Source organism: Dendrobium catenatum, unplaced genomic scaffold (genome assembly GCF_001605985.2).
Source record: "Dendrobium catenatum unplaced genomic scaffold, ASM160598v2 fragScaff_scaffold_665, whole genome shotgun sequence".
Taxonomy (NCBI): domain Eukaryota; kingdom Viridiplantae; phylum Streptophyta; class Magnoliopsida; order Asparagales; family Orchidaceae; genus Dendrobium; species Dendrobium catenatum.
Genome location: NW_021319127.1, coordinates 5,458,284 through 5,473,262, shown reverse-complemented (window position 1 = coordinate 5,473,262; position 14,979 = coordinate 5,458,284).

Here is a 14,979-nt window from a genome sequence, read left to right as displayed (position 1 = left end):
TGGTCGAGTGTGATCCTTCAGCTAGTCTAGGTGTTGGGGAAGATAATGATGATCATGGATATGATTTTCAGAATTTGTATGGTTTAAATGTGGGCCGCATCCAGGATAATGATTTTGACAATGGTGTTGGTAAATGAAGCAGGCATAAATCAAAAAAGAAAATTTCTTTCTCTTAATTTTGTCGTCTTTATCATTTGTTGTTTGTTGGTCCTATCTGATTTAGTATCATCTTTTGGTTTTGTTTATTTTTATCCGGTGTGGGTTTAGTGGGTTATTTGTCTGATGTGGTGTCTACTTGACTGGTCTTGTTGGCTCAAGATCGGACAATGATGAGGCAAGTTTTCTACACACCCCTTAGATGACATTGTCATGATTTGGCAACCTTGGTGGTTGATTCCTTCGTTCTGCTCAGCCTATGGTGGCCTTTGTTTGGTAATTGGGACTTCTTGCTGCTTGATTTTCTACCTCAAATGGATGGTCCTTGTATGACATATGAGTGGCAAACTTTGCTTTTGCTTTTAGTGGAGCCTCAAGTTATTTCTTGAGTCTGGCATGCTTCATGTCCTTCTTAAATTTTTCTAATTTTGGATTAATTTTCTTTTTCAGGTTGATTTGCAATCTATTACTAATTTTGGTGATTTTAGATTTGTAATATTTTATTTTGGCCTCTTTTAGGCATTTGTTTGTAATTCATTTTTTCAGTTAATGAAATATGGGTAAGTTCAAAAAAAAAAAGTTTAAGTGTACGTGCTAGATTCAACAAATAAGCAGGAGGGTAGATAATTAAGAAAATTAATAAATGTTTGTGACATTATTCTGACTGAATTAAGGCGTGACAAAATGACAAAAAAAATGTGTTTGTGTAAAGGCTAATCTTATGAGTATAAGAGAAGCTAGTAATAAATGAAAAAACAATGACGCAAAGTCAGCATAATAATGAAATTATTTTTTTGCTAATAAAGAAGATAATTCTGAAATATACGTTAATTAGTCTAAACTTTCACGCTTTTACACTCAAGCAAGACGTGAAAATTTTAATTGCAAAAAGGGAAAAAAAATTATCTATCACAAAAATTTATCGGCAGAAATTACTATGTGCAGAGTCTAGTCAGGGAGAACCGTTTGGATTTACTGAAATTTTAATGAGTATTTATAAATAATAAGCAAATACTTAATAAATAATAAGCAAATGAAAAATACTAAACAAATACTCAACAAATAATCAGTAAATACTCAATAAATACTCACAACTGAGTTTTTGCTTAGTATTTATAAATACTTAGTAATTATTGAATAAACACTCAACAAATTCGGAGAATCTCCCCATCTAGATAGGAGAAAAGCATGCTTTTTTACCTTCACATCCTAGTGATTACACATCAGACAATAGGGAAACTATTCGAAGTAGACACTGGACATAGCTCTACATCTAGATGCAAATAGGATGGTGCCAAGTTGCGCTTCGATGACCCAACAAGCCGACCCACCCAGAAGTCAAAATTTTGCACATGATTTATCTTTTATCGCACGACCCAAACCAGCGCCACATTTTACTGAAAAAAAAATCACGGGCACTTTCACAAAATCAATTTGGAAGTTGTTCAGTGTTCCTTATTATCTCAAGATCGTCTGTTCATCTTCGACGTCAAAAGCTATGTAGTCTGCTCATCAATTTTGTTGCAGGGAGCCATGCTTAAGGTATTTTGTTGTGTTGAAATAGTTTTTCATAGTTTGAAGTGTTTGTTCAAATGTTTAAAAGGTTTAGGTTTGTGTTTTAGGGTTTTTACAGCATTGGTGTAAATCATTTTTCTCACATGATGGAATTATTGATATAATTGAATGTTTGTTCGCAATAGACTTTTTTTTAACTCGGAACCATTCTGTACCATGTAACACCCCATAATTGTCCCTCATCAAGCATGGTAGAACACTTGATACCTCGCGGTACCTTACTCAATATCATGCTCGATATTATGCTCCGTACAGCTTGTACCGATGAACCTTTGATATATTTTAAACTTAGCTAAATTAAAAATTGTATCCATGATAATTTGGAAAATATTTGGATGGATCAATTGTGATGTCAGAATCGTTTAGCACCACTTGGTGCTGCTCGGTAAAGGTCGGTATCATTCTCGGTATCATTGGGAAGAATGCCTTTTATATCTCTTGGGACCAAACTCAATACCATGCTCAGTACCTTGCGCTTTATTGCTCGATACCATGCATCATTCTTATTGCTCTGTACTATGCTTAGTACCAAGCTCGGTATTGATCGGTATTATGCTCATAACCTTATTCTATTTTACTCTTTTAACTTATGATAATTTGCATTTTTTGCAGGGATATTCTCCAAATATTCATTTCTAGTGTAAGGCTTTGACATTTAGGCAAGTTTGTGATCATTTGGTTAGCATATTTGGTGAATGTTCATTGATGGTTTGAGGCAGCTGCACATCAACCACTTATTGCTGATGCCTCCATTCCGCCAGAATGTTCCTTTAGTCCATACATTGCTGACCAAATGGAATATTCGGAGGCAGTGCTTTGTAATAAAAAAAAAGAAGTTACATTTGCCAGCTGATAAGGTTGCTCTTATCATTGGACTTCATAATAGAGGTGCCGAATTTATACCAGGCACTGGTAGAATAACTGGAAAAATATCCAATGATATTAGACATAAGATTAATAGTTTGAAGGAGTCAACCCCAATTAATGATTTAATGGAAAATTCATAATATTCTTAGTATTAAATCTTTTTTTTCCCTGGTGAACTTTGAAAGTTAATGAGGGTTGTTAAACCCTAAAGAACTAGTCCTGAGGCTAACTAAGAGGGGCGTGAATTGGTTATTTTAAAAATTTGTTTTACAAATGAAAAGTCAAAACCTCTTGATGCTAAAGTAGAACTAATTTTACAATAACAAAAATCATATATTTCAACCACATATCAAATCACAAAAAAATCTAGAAATTAAAGTGTAGAAAAATAAATAGAAAGAACACACCAAGATTTATAGTGGTTCGGTCAACTTGACATACGTCCACTCCTTGGAGACTCCCTCTCTACGTATTGCACTAAATAAAAGTGACTCTTCTTTTGCTCCCACAGTAAGGCGGAGAAGCATTACAAAATCTTCCACTGACCCGGAGAGGTAGAGAACCTCGAATCTTTTTACTACCTCTTGGAGAAGGCAGAGAAAATAAAAATCCTTTTTCATCCACCTAGTGAAGGCAGAAAACCTGGGAATCCTTTTCACTCACCTGGTAAAGGCAGAGAATCTAGGAATCCATTTTCACCCACTCGATGAAGACATAGAACCTGAATATGATGCCAATGAAGATCTTTCTTAGAGCCCTAAGGAACCATAGAAGCAACTTAAAGATGATGATGATACCTTAATTGGAGTAATCTTTGTGAATCCCTCAAAACTCCCCCGTATAAGGGTCTATCTCTCTCTCAAGCTCTCCCTCTTCCTTCCCTAAGCTCTCTCTCATATTTCCTCCACAATAAAAGATTTTCTCAAGTGATAATTGAGGAAGCTTAAATAGGGAGCCTCTAGAAAAAGCCCTAATTTTTAACTTACTAATAAAGATCGTTAAGTATGATCAATAGATTGCCCCGGACAATTAGTTCAAGACTGCCTTCTCAACCATGACATAGCTTTGCCCTGTATAATCAGTACAAGTATTTTGTACAGATCATCTAGTATGATTTTATGATGGTCTAGGATGATTAGTTCAAGATACTATATTGATTGTCCATTACAGCATAAGACGATGGGTGGTGATCGATAAATTATCTCATAACGCTCTCGGGACGTTTAGGTTGATCTCCTGAATGATTAGAAGATTCATCTTGGACGATAGGGGATCATCCAATGAAATATAATAGATAGTCCCATATGATCTAAGTAGATCATCTTGTACGATATGACTGATCATTCTAACTATAATTAGTCTCCTAATTATCAAATAAATTTAGTCATGATTGTCATAAATTATCCAGGATGATGTATAGCATCATGTATTATTAGAACAAAATTTGAAAATTAAAATATTACCTAAACTGTGATTGGTAGCTAATTTTCATAGGTTGAACTAATCGTTTGATATGATATGGATCGTATAGTACGATCAGTTAAGAAAACTTTTTTTAAGGGGAAACCCGTGGGGGGCCTACATGTTTATTAAAATCAAAATTACAAGGTCCTTAAAGGGCCCTCGAGCTTATTACTTCTCGAACAAGCTAAAAAAAGGCAAAATAAATCCTACGAGCTCAAGGTCTCTACTAAGAGAAAATATAAAGACACCTAGGTACAATCTAGGGAGGCAAGAGGCCATCACCCAAAAAATTGAAGGGATCCAAAGATAAAATTTAATTACCATCCTTCCAAGCTAAAATCTAGGAGAAGGTAAAATAGAAAAATACATTCCAAAAAATTTTAGAAGCAAAGTATCTAAAGAATAATAGTGATTACAAGAAACAATTAAAGGCATTTGAGGCAAAATATGACAATTGAAAAACCAATTAAACTAATTACCATAACCAAAAGGGAGATAGTTGTAGACACGTAAGGAAATAAGACTGAAAACATAACCCCTAACCATGATATTCAATAATCGAGGCATAACCTTGCAGCATAAAATATAAGGGTAATAGAAACTAGCAAGCACAATAGTAATTAAACATAAAAAACCTTCCCAACAAACCAGCCACAGAAGATAAGAGGAGCCACCAAAACTCAAAGGAATAAAAGCTAATGCCACAACCAGTCCCCCAAAACCACAACCAAAGTCCCTTGTAGGACGATCCCAAGCAACAACATTCTTGTGATAAAACTTACGGGCAACATATGACAACCACCAGTCAAAGAAAACACCATGACAGCAGATACAATTTCGGAGAGTAACCAAACCATCCCAACACAACAGCTTCTCATAAGACCACCTGTGAAAAATAGCATTAATATTGCAGTTATAGAGCCTAAAGCTCAATGACCAACAAAATAAACCTAAAAATAATACCTGAAACTACTAACACCAAAAGTATTCAAATAGAAAAATTGAGTAGCCATAAAAGGAAGAAAGACAGAAAGTAACAAACCAAAAAAAGGATCAGAGTCATTAGAGCTCATAATTAAGCATCCAATGAAAACATCATTAAAAAACCCCCAATGCTGCTCCATTCTAAACCCATAAACTCTCAGGCTCATGAAACAAAAGAGGCGAGTAATAGAAAAGAGAACCATATCGGTAATAATAACAAGAATTATAGCATCATTGTTAAGAGAGTTGCTACTTAGCTTTTGCATATTTTATATTCTTGCAACTTTTATTTTGATGATTCCAAATATTATTGTATTGATTATTAATTTCTCCTAACACATTTTGGAAGAAGTATTTTTGGTTCTTCTGTGTACTAACATTTCAGGGAAATCAAACTCTTGATTGTTGAAGACTTTAAATCAAGATTTTTTTTTATAACTTGGAGTCTGTATTTTTATTTTACTTAAGTCAATGAGAGTGTGATTGTAATTAAGTGACTTAGCACACATACTTGAGGAGAGTTAAAAAAAATTCACAATTTCTTATACTGATCGTATGGGACGAACCATATTTTTAGAGAACACTCAGGTCAGTTATACCCCTCGGAGAGAAATGGATCAAACAGAAAGTGAGAAAAAATTTTTAAGTCCTGATCGTCAAGATGAATTGTCCCATTCATCCCTAGACGATGTCCTCTGGATTCTCACCTTGAACTATTCATCTAGATGAATTGCTCTATCCATCTTTAGACGATGACCTCTGAATTCTCACTTTGAATTATTCATCCAGATGAATTGTCATATTCATCCCAGGACGATGTCCTCTGAATTCTCAACTTGAACTAATTGTCTAGACGATTTTACCTAGTTCATCCCAGGATGATGTCCTCTAGATTCATGACTTGAACTAATCATCCAGACGAATTAACCCTGTTCGTCCCTAGATGATGTTCTCTAGACTCATGCTTCATACTATTCATCCAGACGATCTTGTACATTCATCCCAGGATGATGTCCTATATTTCTTAAATATATGGACCGTCCTGCAGTTTCGTTCCAATGAAGCTTGGAAATAACTGTTCATACCAGACGAACTATGTTCGTACAGGACGATGATCGAGTATGAAGTCATTTCGTACCAATGCACATTGAGTTCGTATGCAACAGTTTTTACACTGTTCGTACGTACTAATTTTCATCGTACTGGATGATCGAGTACGTGCAGATTTGAAAATTTACAATTTTTAGACTGTTTTTGTGTCTGTCTTATAAAAGATCCACTTAAAATTATATTGTAATCTTTTTTTCTTCTGGTCTTTGTGCAAACTGAACGGAGATTGAAGGAGAGAGTGTGAGAGAGTGTTTAAAGGAGAATTCTTACTACTGAAGCATGAAGGGTTCACTTGGTATTCAAAGATAAGAATCTTCACTTGTGAATTGTGATTACTTCACTATTTTCTCTAGTCCTTCAGATTTCTTGTAAGAAGATCTTTTCAAGGAGATCCAATTCTCTGCCGACACTTAGAGAAGTGTAAAAGGATGGAATGTTCTCTGCCTACACTTGGAGAGTGTGAACAGCGGGAGGTTCTCTACCTACACTTGGAGAGTGTGAACAGCAGGAGGTTCTCTACCTACACTTGGAGGGTGTAAAAGGACGACGGTTCTCTGTCGCACCGGGTAGTGGTGGAAGAGAGTTTTTGTGAAGGCTTCTCTGCCTTGCTGTGGGGGCAAACGGAGAGACACTTAGGGGTAATGGTGTAATACCTGAAGTGGGAGACTTTAGGGAGTGGATGTAGGTCGTGTTTGACTGAACCACTATAAATCTTGTGCCTTTTTATTTTCTGTTGTTTTTGACTTTATTATTTTCTGTTGATTTGTGGTTGAAAAATCTTTTTCAAAAATTTCACTATAAGTTATTTAATCGGTTTAAAATATAAGAGGAAAATTTTTAAATTACCAATTCACTCCCCTCTTATTTAGCCGCTGGGACATAAGATTAGTTTTAACAACCTAATTCATTATTAACAAGTTTCTACAATCATAACAAACCCAATCCCAAACCCTGAAACTTCAGCTAATCCAAGAAATAAGATAATTACCGATAGCAACCCGTAAACTAAGAACAATCCTCCAAACATTCTAGCAATACAGATCATTCAGAATATCTCCAATAATATTACGGGCTAAAATGCGACCAACCAGCACCCAGGGGTTAAAATAGACAACTGGCGAAATCATCCCAGGGAAAATAAGAACAAAAAAGGGGTGGTTAGGGTTCAAAAGATTCCAATCACTGCTCAAGCCCCTCTCATTAATACACCAAACAATATAGAAATTCATTATATTAGCATTACATAAATTAAAAATAATCCAAGAAAGTCGCAAGCTCACAAAATTAAAATGAAGGCCCAAACTCAAAGGCCTCAACCAGAACCAAGGATAAACAGAGGCAACCTAGCCCAAGCCAACAAAATCGCAAAAGAAGACAACCAAATCAAATTCTAACAAAAGGTAAATTCATTTTATCTAACATAATCTTGTCTTTTAGAGGATTAGGTAAATTAGCAACAGTAAAATCCATAAAGAAATATAGACCGCAACCCAAATCAGCACACGCATTACCTTCCTTATGAACATAAAGTTAACAAAAATTAACTGCTACTTAATATCTCTAATAAGATGGAAAAAAATCAGGTTGCAAATACTATCTGATTCGTTCTTAAGACACTGAATAGTAAAAGTGGCATCCACCTCAAACCAAATGTTAGTAATACCAAGATAGATACATATTTTAATCCCATTAAGAATGTCATAAAGTTCAGCCATAAGCAAAAAATATTTTCTTAAAGGGCCAGCAAAAGTCATGATCATGTTACCCTGATCATCTCAAATAATGCCACCACAACCATACATACAGTTATGAACCAAGCCATTAGTACTAAACTAAAAAGTGTTATGAGGAGGTTTTAATCGATATATCAGCTTCAAGTAATCCAAATAACTAGCATTATAAAGAGCAATGGAGCAATGCCAAAATTATGAGCAAAAAAAATAATAATTCATAGAAAAATAATTCCATTTTTTTTTTTTATTCAAGAGGTTAGCATTAAAGAGCTTAAGCACTTTGCCTTTAATATTCTAAATAATAATGTGGTAATCCATGTGGATAGTGTTGAAAATTGAGTAATTTTTAGCATTCCACAAATACCACAGAATGAGGGAAGGAATCGAATTTCTGATATGACCTTTCGAGTTAACAACCCATAAATACAACAAATTATTAATGGATACCCTAATTAGGGTTTCTCTTTTTAACTAACCATCCAATACAATTTGAAATAGTCCTATATGATTAGGTAAAAAAAAAAAGTAAATTCTCTAACTCATCAAATTTCTCCCCCTGAGTGTGCTTGTGTAAGGTTACTTAGATTGGGGTCCACAAGATACATGACTTGACTCAGGAAAGGTAAAAAAATAAATTTAAATTTATGTTACAGATAGACTCAATCATTGCTTACTTGATCTTGAGCTTATTATGTTGCAACTGAACTTGGGGACCTAAACCGTTAGTGACTAGGGCAAAACAAAATAGATATATAAGAATAGCGGAAGTAAAGAAACAATAATATTTATTATCATCAAAATCATTCTACTTGGGCCCAGATTTGCAACAATCTCCAACATTTTGATGATGTTACATTGTTGTTAAAAATTTTCAAATCAAGGAATTTCTTTTTTTTTTTGTTTTTTAAAGGAAAAAATGAGACCAAAATAGAAATAGAACAAAGCAAATTCCACTAAAGCATAAGCAAATAACACACTACTTGCCCTTTTGGCATCAAAAAAAGGAGAGAAAAAAAAAAGAAAAACACTAAACAGGAAAAAGTACAAAGTGGAAGACAAGTACAAACATAAAAACAAAAGCACTAACAAACTAGAAAAAAGAAGAACCCTGATTAGGTGGTGGCTCTCAATGACTTTATGTACCTTCCAAACTCTATCTTCACCCACTGTAAATCTAATCATAGTTGGACATCAGGTTCTGGTTTTGAATTTTCGATATCTAGAATTGGAATTTAAGTCAATGCCATTCTTAAATGAAGCTTTCAAACATACAAAGTCCTTCAATTTGGCCTGTAACTAAGATGTTATTTCTGAATACTAAATCCAAGATTATGAGCAAAACGATTTTATGCTTCCTTCTCAATTGAAAAAAATACCCTATACAAAAGTCAAAACGATTTTAATGTTTGATATAAACATGATAGTAAACATAAATCTGCAATACCAGCAGGTACCAACATTCAGTACCTTTTAGCAATACTGAGATCTTTTCGGTACCGGTTCACGGTGCAGAGTTACCGAGAATCGGTACTAAAATCCAGTATTGGAATGCAGTACCGAACATTTGTTATGAAAAAATTATTGAGAAGTAATACAGAGACTCAGTACCGGGAATCTATCTCCCACTTCTCTACTCTAAGGGAGTACTCTAAAAATTAAGAACTCTACATCCAAAAGATATATCCCTCATAAAATCTCTTTGGAGTTAAGATCTTACTGAAAAATTTATAGACAAATCTTCCGTGGTTCGCTCTTGCAATTCTTCCTTAACGTCCTCGGTCTCTTCCATCTCCTCGAATGATTTGAAGTCATTTAAAGATATTTCCAATTTCAATTCGTCTTCCTCGTTTCTCTTCTCAGCACTCTTCTACGAATATATCCTAAACCCTAATCTAGAAAAAATCCACCAATCTCATAATACACAAACAAGGGCGGCTTTTTTTGAATTTTTGCGTGGACCCCAGTTTGGGTTGTCAAGCTGCACAATAAAAGATAAATCACCCATTAAATTTTGGCTTCTGGGCGGGTCGGGTCGTCGATTTGTCGGTGCGTAACATGGCATCTCTCTATTGGCATCCGAATATTGAGCTACGTCCTGCGTCCACTTCAAATAATTTCCCCATACAATGACCATCATTAGACACTCGACAAAGGCCCACAAATGATTAGAGGCAGTGTGAAAAACGCGAAATGACTTTCTATTGTATATGAAAATCTAAAATGAATCAGTTTTTATGAAGAAAAATCAAAATTATTCTTTATTTTCTAACAAAGTCCGAAATCATTTCACGTTATAATGAAACAAATCCGAAAATAGTGCTGTATTGTTTTAGAAACATTAAGTAATTTTAGGTTGTTAAGAAATCTAATTTGCTCTTGAATTTTTCAATTTTTTTAAATAAATTTTAATTACGCTCAGTCTACTTAATTCTATAATTCTATTTACGGGAGCTACAAATTAAAAAATCACCTCGACTATCCAGAGAGGCTTTCTTTGTCTTCGAGAGATTATTATCTGTGGAGTTTGGATGCAGATAACTGCTCAGTTTTGTGACTGTGAATAATAAAACCTTAGTAATTATTATTTTTAGCTTACTTATGCTTTTAATGTTCACAGTTACGAAATTGAGTGATTCTCACTGTCAACATCTACTTTTTCTCTACCTAGAGCTAAACATGCTGAAAAAATTCTTTGTTGCAGGAATTGTTACAAACATATTTTCATGTCTTATATTTTGATGATTGATAAACACTATTTCTCTTGGACTACTTGTTGCTTCTAACTTTTCAGGAATCGAAGATCGGACGATCAAGAAGAAGCCAAGTTAAGGACTGCGTAGGTGTAGGGTTAAGTCAGTCTGTACTTTTGTCTTTTCACTTTTGAGTCTACTTGTAAAGGTCAAAGAGACTGATGATAAGTAACCCTACACACACACACTTGAGAGACTTAGAATTTCTGTTTTTGCTCACATCGGCCAGGACGATATTACTATCGGCCTGGACGATTAGGTTTAAAACAGAAAGTCTAATTAAGGATTCTAAATTAAGGCAGCCGTCATTAACATATCGGCCTGGACGATACGTGTATCGGCCTGGACGATACGTGTATCAGCCAGGACGATAAGCTCAAAACAGAAAGAAGTAGCCGCCTTAAACAATTAAGGTATACTGTATTTTTAAATTATCGACCATGACGATCCCCGGATCGGCCTGGACGAAATTCTCAGATTATGCCTTAATTGATTAGAAAATCAAGGGAGTAATTAAGGATGATTGATACGATCATATCGCCCTGGATGATCGCAGGATCGGCCAGGATGATATAGTCAAAAACCTTAAGTTACTTCAGGACAATAAATATCGGCCAGCTCAAAAACAGGGCGATGCTCAGGATGATTTGCCTCTGATTTGAACTGATCGGCCAGGACGATCGTGAGATTGGCCTGGACGATCAAGCCAAAATTCAATCATCTTCCTCGTTTCTCTTCTCAGCACTCTTCTACGAATATATCCTAAACCCTAATCTAGAAAAAATCCATCAATCTCATAATACACAAACAAGGGCGGTTTTTTTTTTTTGAATTTTTGCGTGGACCCCAGTTTGGGTTGTCGAGCTGCACAGTAAAAGATAAATCACCCATTAAATTTTGGCTTCTGGGCGGGTCGGGTCGTCGAGTTGTCGGTGCGTAACATGGCATCTCTCTATTGGCATCCGAATATTGAGCTACGTCCTGCGTCCACTTCAAATAATTTCCCCAGACAATGACCATCATTAGACACTCGACAAAGGCCCACAAATGATTAGAGGCAGTGTGAAAAACGCGAAATGACTTTCTATTGTATATGAAAATCTAAAATGAATCAGTTTTTATGAAGAAAAAGCAAAATTATTCTTTATTTTCTAACAAAGTCCGAAATCATTTCACGTTATAATGAAAAAAATCCAAAAATAGTGCTGTATTGTTTTAGAAACATTAAGTAATTTTAGGTTGCTAAGAAATCTGATTTGCTCTTGAATTTTTCAATTTTTTTAAATAAATTTTAATTACACTCAGTCTACTTAATTCTATAATTCTGTTTACGGGTGCTACAAATTAAAAAATCACCTCGACTATCCAGAGAGGCTTCTTCGCCTCTTACAGCAATTTCTTTGTCTCCGAGAGATTATTACCTGCGGAGTTTGGATGCAGAGAACTACTCAGTTTTGTGACTGTGAATAATAAAACCTTAGTAATTATTATTTTTAGTTTACTTATGCTTTTAATGTTCACAGTTACAAAATCGAGTGATTCTTACTGTCAATATCTACTTTTTCTCCTACCTAGAGCTAAACATGCTGAAAAAATTCTTTGTTGCCGGAACGATCGTCCGATTGAATCCACCTAATAAGATTAACGGGGATTTACTAGATCCTTTTAAATTTTTTTTTTTTTTTTGAGAAATTTTGGGGCCTGAGCCCATTTTATAAAATATGAAGAAAAAAATACATAATTACAGGTATAAAAGAAAAACTAGCAACAAACTAAAATAATTAAATAGTTGCCCGCATAGGGTATTGTCGTGGACACAACTCATCTTAGTCTGTTGGTTGAGAGTTAATGCTTCCAACTAAGACGTCTTGGATTCGAGTCTTTGTGTATGCGTTATGTCTGTGAGTTTACCTTAAATGGCCTAAATGTCCCAAAAGGGTATTGTCGTTGGCCGTGACGGCATTACAACTGTGGGTTGCATGGTCGGCCACATGGCTATGATGGGCCCGTCGCATTGTCTCCTCAGAGCTGGATAGCAGTCCTTTTTCTAGAGTCTCGGACAGTTTTTTCCTACAAATGCTTCTGCTTTTCTGTCTGCTACAATATATGTTTTTCTGAAGTTATAAATAAGTTCTTTTTTTAGGGCTCCTTCAAATTGAACCAAGTAAATAGGTAAATTCTGCATTCCATGGAGTACTGGGCTGATTCCAAGAGTCACCATCATGAAAAATGTAATAGACACAGGAGGATTATTAATCCTGCGTTCCATATAGAGAAGCTGAGGGTAGTCAAAAATCCTAGACTTATATTAATTGCACTTAAGTGAATTAATAGAATATGCACTGCTAAAGAATAAATAAAATTTAGTTAGACAGTTCCTTTAAAAACTTTATTATCTTAAGAAAGCGAAGAATTTTTTCCAAAATTTATGATATGTTGTTGCTTTGATAAAATTGATCTGCTGTAAAATTCTAGTGATAGTTACCAGGAAATGTTTAGTTAATTCATTCAGTATTTTTTTTTATCTCATATTATAGAGTTGGAATAAAATTTAATTCTAAATTTAAGAGTTTTATAGATTTTGAACAAATTCATAAAATTGATTTAAATAAAAATTGTGGAAATTTTCAATCAATTTTAACCAATTTTAAATTAAATTAAAATCATCAAATTTTAAATTTATGACAAACTCTTAATTGTAATAGAAAGACAAAAAGTAAAGACTTAAAAAATAGACAAAAACATCAAATTTATAGAGAAGTTTGATCCCTATTAAGAGGCATGATTGAAAAATGAGAGAGAAGGTTATCAAATATGGACAGAGAAATAGTGATGAATTGTTAGGCCAATTGATTGAGACCAATCTGAAACAAATTGAAGAGCAGAAAAAATTCAAGAAAAGTAGAATGATCACTGAATATGTTATTAAAGAATGTCAGCTCTTTTACTTCGTAGGACAAGAGACAACAAGCATTTTGCTTAATTTGATAATACTACTATTGAGTATTTATCCAAGTTGGCAGGAAAGAGCACGTGAAGAGGTTATGCAAGTCTTTGATGAAAAAGCACCAAAATTTTATGATTTAAGCCGATTGAAGATTGTGTTATTTATTACTTTGTTTGACTAGCCTTTGAAGAGAAAATTAGTTATTTGTGCGTTAAATATGTGCATTAATTTTTTCATTTGATATGTAGAAATTTATTGTAGTTTAGCTTTTAAAATTGCTTCTCTCAAACTTCAACAGTCATCAATATGTAGTTTAATGAAGAGACTTATGCTTTATTTGAATTTGAGGTGAATTTCTTATTGTTTCTTAAAGCTGCTTTTTAATTAAAAAAAATTAAATTTTTTGCAACATCATCACAACACAACACAACACAACAGCTGTTTATATGATTGCTGATGGATGAAATTGTTGGATCAATCAAACATCATCACAACACAACGTCTAGCTATGCGCTCAAATAAGGATATACCAACATTATCCAGTTTTGAATGACTAACAGAATAGCAATCTTATAAAGCAGTGATAATTAGAGCAAATGTAAACTTCATATTACAAATTAGCATATAATGATTACAAGACGTAAAAACCAACCTACTTTATCAAATATAATTAATCATGCATGCACCAATCATACTGAAACAAAATTGATTAACTTGTTTGATTTTGTTAGGCTTGTTTCTTTTAGTAAGAAGTAAATGAAAAAAAAAAATCACTCGTTACTATTGTCTAAATTAAAGAAGTATTTAAACAAGATCTTTAGATTTTTAATACTTCATTTAGATTTAGACCTTTTGACGCCAGAGCTATTGCTCGATTCTTTAGGGAACAAAGCCCTCTGTTAGCTAAGGTGGATTCAAATTTGACCCTTTAGACAGACATTCCCCCCAGGTCTACAAGGCCCTCTTGGACGAAACAACTCATGGCTGCTAACAAGGATCCTTCTGTTAGGTTGGGTCGACTATCTCCTCTGACTAAGTAAACCAGGGACCACGATGGCCCGGCACGACATAACCATGGGATCTTGATCGGGTCCATCAACCATTCCCCACCATTTGCTTTAAGTGCAAGATGGTAAAATTTCTATTTTAAATATATATATATTTTAATTCCTAACTTCAAATCTAATTCCCGAATCCAAACCCATGCTGCTACTATACGCCAGATAACATGTATCTATTTGATACTCTATGTATCTGATTGAGGACTTGCCTTAATCGAAAGTTCTCTCTGTAAGTGGGAGGGGTAATTAACTATAGGGGTTTGCGCCTATAGGAAACCAGAACTAAGATCATAATATCCTCGCAAAATGAGGGTGAAATCTCTGGGTAGTGT